Raw genomic sequence first — 7,419 nt, 5'->3', positions numbered from 1 at the left:
GAATCAGTCAAGATAACAAATTAGAAAGGGAGTAGAACAAAAAAAAGAAATAGAAAAAGGAGAAGATAAAGTATCAAAAAAAGAGATATCCCTAATACTTTGAGAGGAGTTACTTATAGAATTAGAGGAAGTCATAGGAAATTCAAAGTTGTTGATAGAATGAACAAGTTTGATACAAAGTTTTCTTTTTGGCATTTGACTTACTGTCATTAACCTAGTTAGCATTTTTTATAACTTAGTTGATCAGTTTGGTTTGCCATCAATCCCAAAGAGGGAGATTGTTGAAATTTGATTGAAAAGATCATTATTAAAGAAGGGATATTGTTGCAAAGAGGTTGATTGTTGATAAATTTCATGCCCAAAACTTGAAGGCAAAAACACACACAATATTTTTTGAATTAATAATTAAACATGCCCTAGGTTTGAAATGATTGATAATAGTTTTAGTATAGGTTCTTTACTTTACGTCTTAAGGTTATAAACATGAGGGCGATTACATCATTAAGATTTTGAAAATTTTGTTATTAGATTGATATCGATCTTAAGTTATGCTATGTAAGAATTAAACATATCAAAAGATATTAACAATGTAAGTTACACTTAACTTTTGGCTAAATGATAAAGGAAACAATCCAACATTTTCTATTTGCTTAACATATGCTAACGTAATGGAACAAGATAATAGTTTCATAATGAGTTTGCTAAAACCTTAAATGTTTAAAAATTTATACTAAATATATTAAAACAGATAACCTAAAACCAACTCACAATTAAACAACATAGTTATCAACTAACTTAATAATTAAAAGATTTTAAATTAATTTCAACGTAATACTAACTTAAAACTTTATTAAATTAAACTAAGTACACTTTAACAAATTAGAATATCATTATAAAACTAACAATTTAAAATTATTAATAAATAACAATATATAAAAAGAAACTAACTAAACTAACATGCTAAAATAAAATAACTAAAAAATTTAAACTAATTAACTAATTACATTCTGAAAATTATCAACTAAAAAAAACAATTTTAATAGACTTAAATTAATATAAAATCTAATTAACATTTATTAAATAACTAAAATTAACTAAATACTAAACTAGCTAATCTAATACCTACTAACTAAAACAAACTTATAAATTAATACCATTTACAAAACAAAACAACCTAACTACACCTACACTAACTCTACTTCCCCCTAAGCCCTATTACTAACATCCTATGCTAACCTAAGCTAGCCTAAGCTAGCTCCTACTCCCCTAACTCCCCACTAACCTAGCCCCCCCCACAGACCCCCATGCGTCCTCCACACTGCCCAAGGCAGTTCGCGGGGAACGAGGGCCTGCGAATTCGCAACCCTAGGATGACCTGGCCCAAGTACGTGGGTCAGCAAGCCAGCCAATAGAGACCTCCCCTCCATTGTGATTGGAGAAAAAGACATGAGGGAGGCAACAACCAAATTTATAAATTGAGGCAAGGTTAAATGCTGCCATCCCATCCCAATTGGGACGTACGCACCCATGCAGAAGGAAATGGTGGTGGGTGACGTCACCCCACAACAAGGCATTGACCCATCAATTTTTTTTGTTTTTTTAAATAAAACCCATCAAGTCCCTGCCTTGAAGTCTGATGCCCAACAAGAGGAGGATGATAAGGCATTAATGGGATAAAGTTTTATGGGTGAAATAAAAGATATTAGGTTATATTTAAGAACCATAATAAGTTAATTTAGTTAGTCCTAATTTCTTTATTGATTATTCATTAAATTTGAATGAGAGAATCGGGATGGTATATTCTCTGTTTAACAAGAGAATAAGGTATTCCTCCATACATTTTCCAGCATCCTGTAGGTGGATGTTTTGAAATTTTTATTTTTATTTTTATCTCTTTTAAGGATGGTGTGAGAAGTAGATTTAATCTCTCTTTTTTTTTTTATCAGAATTTGAAAGGTTAACATATTTCTAATGCTATCCCAAGTATTAATTCTTAACGTTTCTTATGGCTTGCAAAATTAATAGGGCTTCTTTAAATCTATTCAATGATTAAGAGAGGATTCAATGCAATTTCTATCACTTCTAAAATGGATTGATTCAAGGGTTAAATACATTATTAATTCCCTTTATAGACAAATCTATAATGACTTGGTACATCCAGAATCTATCAAGAGTTGAATTATTCATTCCATTCAATAATGCAATGCTTTATCATGAGGATCTAACAATCATAAAAGAAAAATAAAACTGCATGTATGATCATAGTCTTCGTTCCATCATATATGAAAGCTTGGAAAATTTGCCAAATTTAACATCATTGGTTTCTTCCTATTTGGTTTCCTACTCCAGTAGTCTAAGTTCCTCATGATAAGATATTACAATTGATAATGTGAGTTATTCATTGGACTAAGTTAAGTTTAGGGTGATAATTCATATAACAATCAACATAAAACTTAATGCAGCCGAAAACAATCCATAGCAAGGTTAAAGAGAACTAACAAATTTATGCTTTAACATTTAAGGAGATACATAATCTCTTAGTACAATTGATTCATTCAAAAGGAAATTTAACAAGGAAGAGATAATTTGAATTCTCCATGTAGGAATCCTGATACATCTAATACTTATACATCAACTTGGAATCCATTCAATCAAATTGTTCTTCTATAACAATTTAAAAACTTGAAATATCATAATTCATAACATTATCCGTTGTTCTTAATTATTTATTTTAAATGTGCAACCATATTAAATTTAATACACAATTTAAATCACATGATAACCAAATATGCTTAACACCAATTTTATTGGTAAACCTAATTCAAAGGCTCAACTGAGAAAGAATCAGGAAGAAAACCCAGCTTCGTTGCCATTTACAATAAGATTTAAAAATACAATTTTCAATAGGATCTCAATCCTAATTACAACAATTTTATCCAATTTTCTTCATGATCATAATCAAGAATTTTGTAATGTTTTCTGAACCTCATTTCAAGAGCCATGGAGGAAACCAATAACTGATCGGGTGACAACCAAGAAGAACCAAAGGAACATCAAGCATGCATAATCATACATGGTTTACACAATAGGATTCCAACTGGAGAAGTCAAGCACAACACCAAATTCAGATGCCCAATCGGGGCCAATAACCAAGAACTTCCATTCTTCCATTGAACTTGCCATACTCATACTAGGTTTGTGCTGACGGGTAGTGGCCCATAACACCCTACCCTTTATCCCTCTTCTCATCTTGAGAAGAGACTCTACACAGGTTGGAGTCCAACTAAACAAACCTCTCCCAAAATTGGTCACTTCTACCCTCTCCTAGGGTGAGTAATACCAAAACACCCATGCAAGGAAAGCTCAAAAATTTCAAACATAACAAGAAAGGAAAACAACCAAAATAACATGGTTTACAAATCTTCCCAACATACCCACAACCATAAAATAGTGAAACAACAACAAAGTAACAAGGACATGAAACAAAACATAAAAACTGAATAAGGGAGATGGGAGTTTTCTACCTTCACAAAGAGGTAATGGCAATGAACCAGTTTGAGTAGAGTATCCCTCCTTCCTTCAAGCTTCAAGAAATCTTCTCTAATTGTAGAGATTGGGCAACCCCCAAACTAGTCCAAGGAAGGCCTCTAAATAAGCCTCCAACTCAACCACCCAAAAGGAGCAATAACTATTTTCACCCACTAGCCACCCTAGAACTCCCAACTCAACCTACACTATGGTTAAACCCTAAAAGGAGGTGGGGTAAGACAACTCATGACAACCACTTGCAATTTTCGCACAAAGGCAAAAAGGGACTTTTTGAGTGCCCTCAAAAGTCAAATCTAGGGGCTTAGGGGTTGGAAAAGACCCCTAACCCATACCCATACCCTTTGGTTAGAATAAAAACATGTTAAAAGCCTTAGGAAAGAGGTTTAGAGACAAAATAAAATCTAGGAATAAAATAGGTCCATCTAACAACTCTAACTAGCAAATTAAGCACATAAACATTTTATGAGTGTCAAGCGACACTGAAAGAACATAATTACGAACAATAGGGTTTCCAAATTTTAGCACATGGAGATCAGTTTTGTTCCTCCGTAGGGTTTCTCGGTTAAATATCTACAGAGTCCTTGCACACATTAGTAGTCCCATAAAATCACATGTATATAAACGTATATGTATCAAAAATTTTCATAATTTAAAACATACATCAATAAAGTTTCTTCTCCCTTCATAATTCTTAACCATTTGAAATATCTTAAATCAAATCTCAATCCTACATCTACTGATTTCGTCAACATACATATACATGAACATTAAATGACAATCATCAAATATATCTGGAAATAACATCACACAACATGTAATAATAAAATATGTTCTAAGCATCAGATAATGTCTCGACATCTCGAGTCGCGGATAACAAAAATAAGAGTAATGTATCACTATGCTACGATGGGTCGGGGCGAGGCCTCACAATAAATAATGGTTTTGATCATTTTTTTGTCACTGATGTCAAACTTGCTATTTGCTGAAATGATAATCGCTTATAAGATCCAAGTACCATCACCTAGTTTATTGATGAAGATGATTTAATCAATAAGATGTAACAAAAGCACCTAAGGGAAAGGTTGAGTTATGTTTTTGTAATGGAGTACAAGGATTAGTTAAGACAATGGTAAAATGATGTATTGATATTACACTCAAAGGTATACAGGTTGGCCACACTTAAAAACTTTAGAAGAATAAGTTGTAACAAAGTTATCTGTAAAGCTTGACTAAATTCATTACTAGGTGCCGAGAAAATTAGTTCATGTTGAGCAAATTATCAGTAAGTGCTGAGCAAATAAAAATATAGTGTGTGCTAAGTAAAATAGGAGGTGTTGAGAAAGTTCAATTTCTAAGATAGACAAAATGTAATAGGTGTGGAGCATTAGTAAAACTTAGTTGATGTCGAGTGAATCCACAGTAGGTGTTGAGCAACAAACTATGTTGTTGCATTATTTGAAAATTCAAAGATTTACCAAATCCAAGCTGACAAAGTTTGTTACTTTGAATTTTTTGAACCAAGAGAAGCATAAGGATGTTGAGTTGGTGGTACAAAATTTTAAGTAAACCATTTTTAGGCAAATACAAGAGGATTCTACAAGATTTTTTAGAAGAAACAAGATAAGGGGTAGATACATGTATCTTACCTAAACTATTCAAACCCCATATAAGAGCAAGAACATTAGAGCAAGAAAATTATTCCAAACTTATATTTAAGGAGTTACAATTCAAGGAGTAGAGAGGATGGTTGGAGAGAGAATGTGGTGTCAAGAAGAAGGCATCAAGAGGGAGGAATAGAGCATAGAGACTCTGCTTCAATAGACTCTACTTTGTTACATGACCATATAGGAAATTGTATTGGCACAATGAGCATGGAGACTCAAGGAGATAAAGTTTGAAAGGAGGAAAAGCTGTCAGAGCTATAGAGACTAAAGGCCAAGAAAATTTTGTGATGTGAATTGAGATCTAAAATCTACAAGTTATGTTGTAAGTTATATCAGATCAATAGACCTTATTATTACTTTGTAACAATTGTATTAGCTAGGGTAAAATCCTAAGGACTTAGGTTGGTTTAATAGCCATTGTGTAAATCTTTTAATAGGGTGACATTCCAAGTGAATGTTCTAAAGCCCTTTAACTAGGCCCACTTCTAATAGGGTGGATGAAATCCTTTGACAGGTCACATTTAACAATGTGTTTTGTAGCCTTTAACAAGGCAGGCCTTTCACAAGTCATCACTTTAGAAGGGTGAGAAAGGAGTAGCATGTTAAATGTGGTTTTTCCCAAATTGGGTTTCCATGTAAGTCATTGTGTTATGTGTTGATCTTTCTTGTCTTATTCTTGCATGTTAAATTTATAGTAACTTGCTAAGTAGAAAGTTTAGCTTGGATGCTTGGTTAAGTTTAATGGACTCACTATACTTAGTAAAGAAAAAATTATTAGGACATTTGGACCTTGAATAACTAATTCATCCCGCTCTTAGTTATTCTAAAGCAATTCTAACATTGACTAGCTATTTTAAATAAAAGATGACTTACAACTGATTTATTTTGAAAATAAATAATTAATTAACTAAAATAACATATAGATTATAATTTATTACCACTTACTTTTCTCAATCTACCTTTCCCCATCAAGTACTCCCCTTCAATTTTTTTAATAGAGTTGGAATGCCAAATGCAATCTATATGGATCTTTGTTGCAAGCTTAGGAAGATATTCGATAACATACACCATAGTCTAGTACACCATATATCCATCTACCATAGAACCCTTAGCATGTACTCTTTATTGAATCAACACCTTCAAATATTTCAAGTGACTCTCAACCATCCACATTCACCTAGTGTGTATGGTTCCACATAATTCAATCTCCTTAGCTTAGTGAATGAGGTAGTGTTCTTGTGCATTGAAAAGATGAAGGTAAAGACTTTTACATTTCACACATAAGATGAAGAATTCTTCTCTTCCAGTGTTTGATATCTTCTTTATGGATTACTTTAGATGATAACCACCTAAGAGACATTCAAGATGCAAAAAATATATAAATAAAATAATATAAAAATTACATACAAAAAATTAAATAGATATATCATTACTTACCTCATATATTTTCCAAGATCATATATCAATTGTTTGATATTATTGTCAAAGTTTTGTGGGAGAGATAGGGGTAGCACATACTGCAACAATTATAAAGTGATTATTTAATTTGTTTCAAATATAATATAATATGATGTACATGTCATTAAAAAATATATTGTAAATACAAATGAATATAACTTACCTTAATGAAGGTGTGCTAATCATTCATTTTTAACCCTATCCCAAACTCATCTTTCTTTGTTATGAGATTACTTATGCTCGTAGAGAATCCTATGGGAAATCAAATTTTTTGAAAGACATTCTTTAAGACATCACTATATTGCTCCATTAATAACCAAGAAAAGGCACTTATATTACTTTGATCTCCATTTCTATTTGAGTGAATAAAATTCTTTAGTACATGACTAAATTTGTGAATGTCACTACAAATTTTGACTTTTTTTTTCATGCTTTCTATCCAATGTTTTCCATTATGTCTTTGTTGGAATAAGTATATGGGAAATAAGATACTAAGAGTAAAGAAGAAAAAGAGAAATTAGAGGAAGGAAGGACTGAACATAGTTACCAGATTAGGAGAATTAGATCAATGATACAACAAGGAGGAGACCCAATAATTTCTTGCCGAGCATATTGAGGGTTAGGTACTAAATCAATTATTGTTGATTGAGATAGGATAAATCTCTTAAGAGAGTGGTTCTAATAGGTCTATGTAAATATCCTAATAGAGTCCTTTACTATGAGTGTAAAATCCTTTAACAAGGTGAGA

The sequence above is a fragment of the Cupressus sempervirens genome, chromosome 3 (genome assembly GCF_028749045.1).
Source record: "Cupressus sempervirens isolate cs-2001-9-10 chromosome 3, ASM2874904v1, whole genome shotgun sequence".
In the NCBI taxonomy this organism is placed as follows: Eukaryota; Viridiplantae; Streptophyta; class Pinopsida; order Cupressales; family Cupressaceae; genus Cupressus; species Cupressus sempervirens.
Note: the sequence above shows the minus strand (reverse complement) of the source record.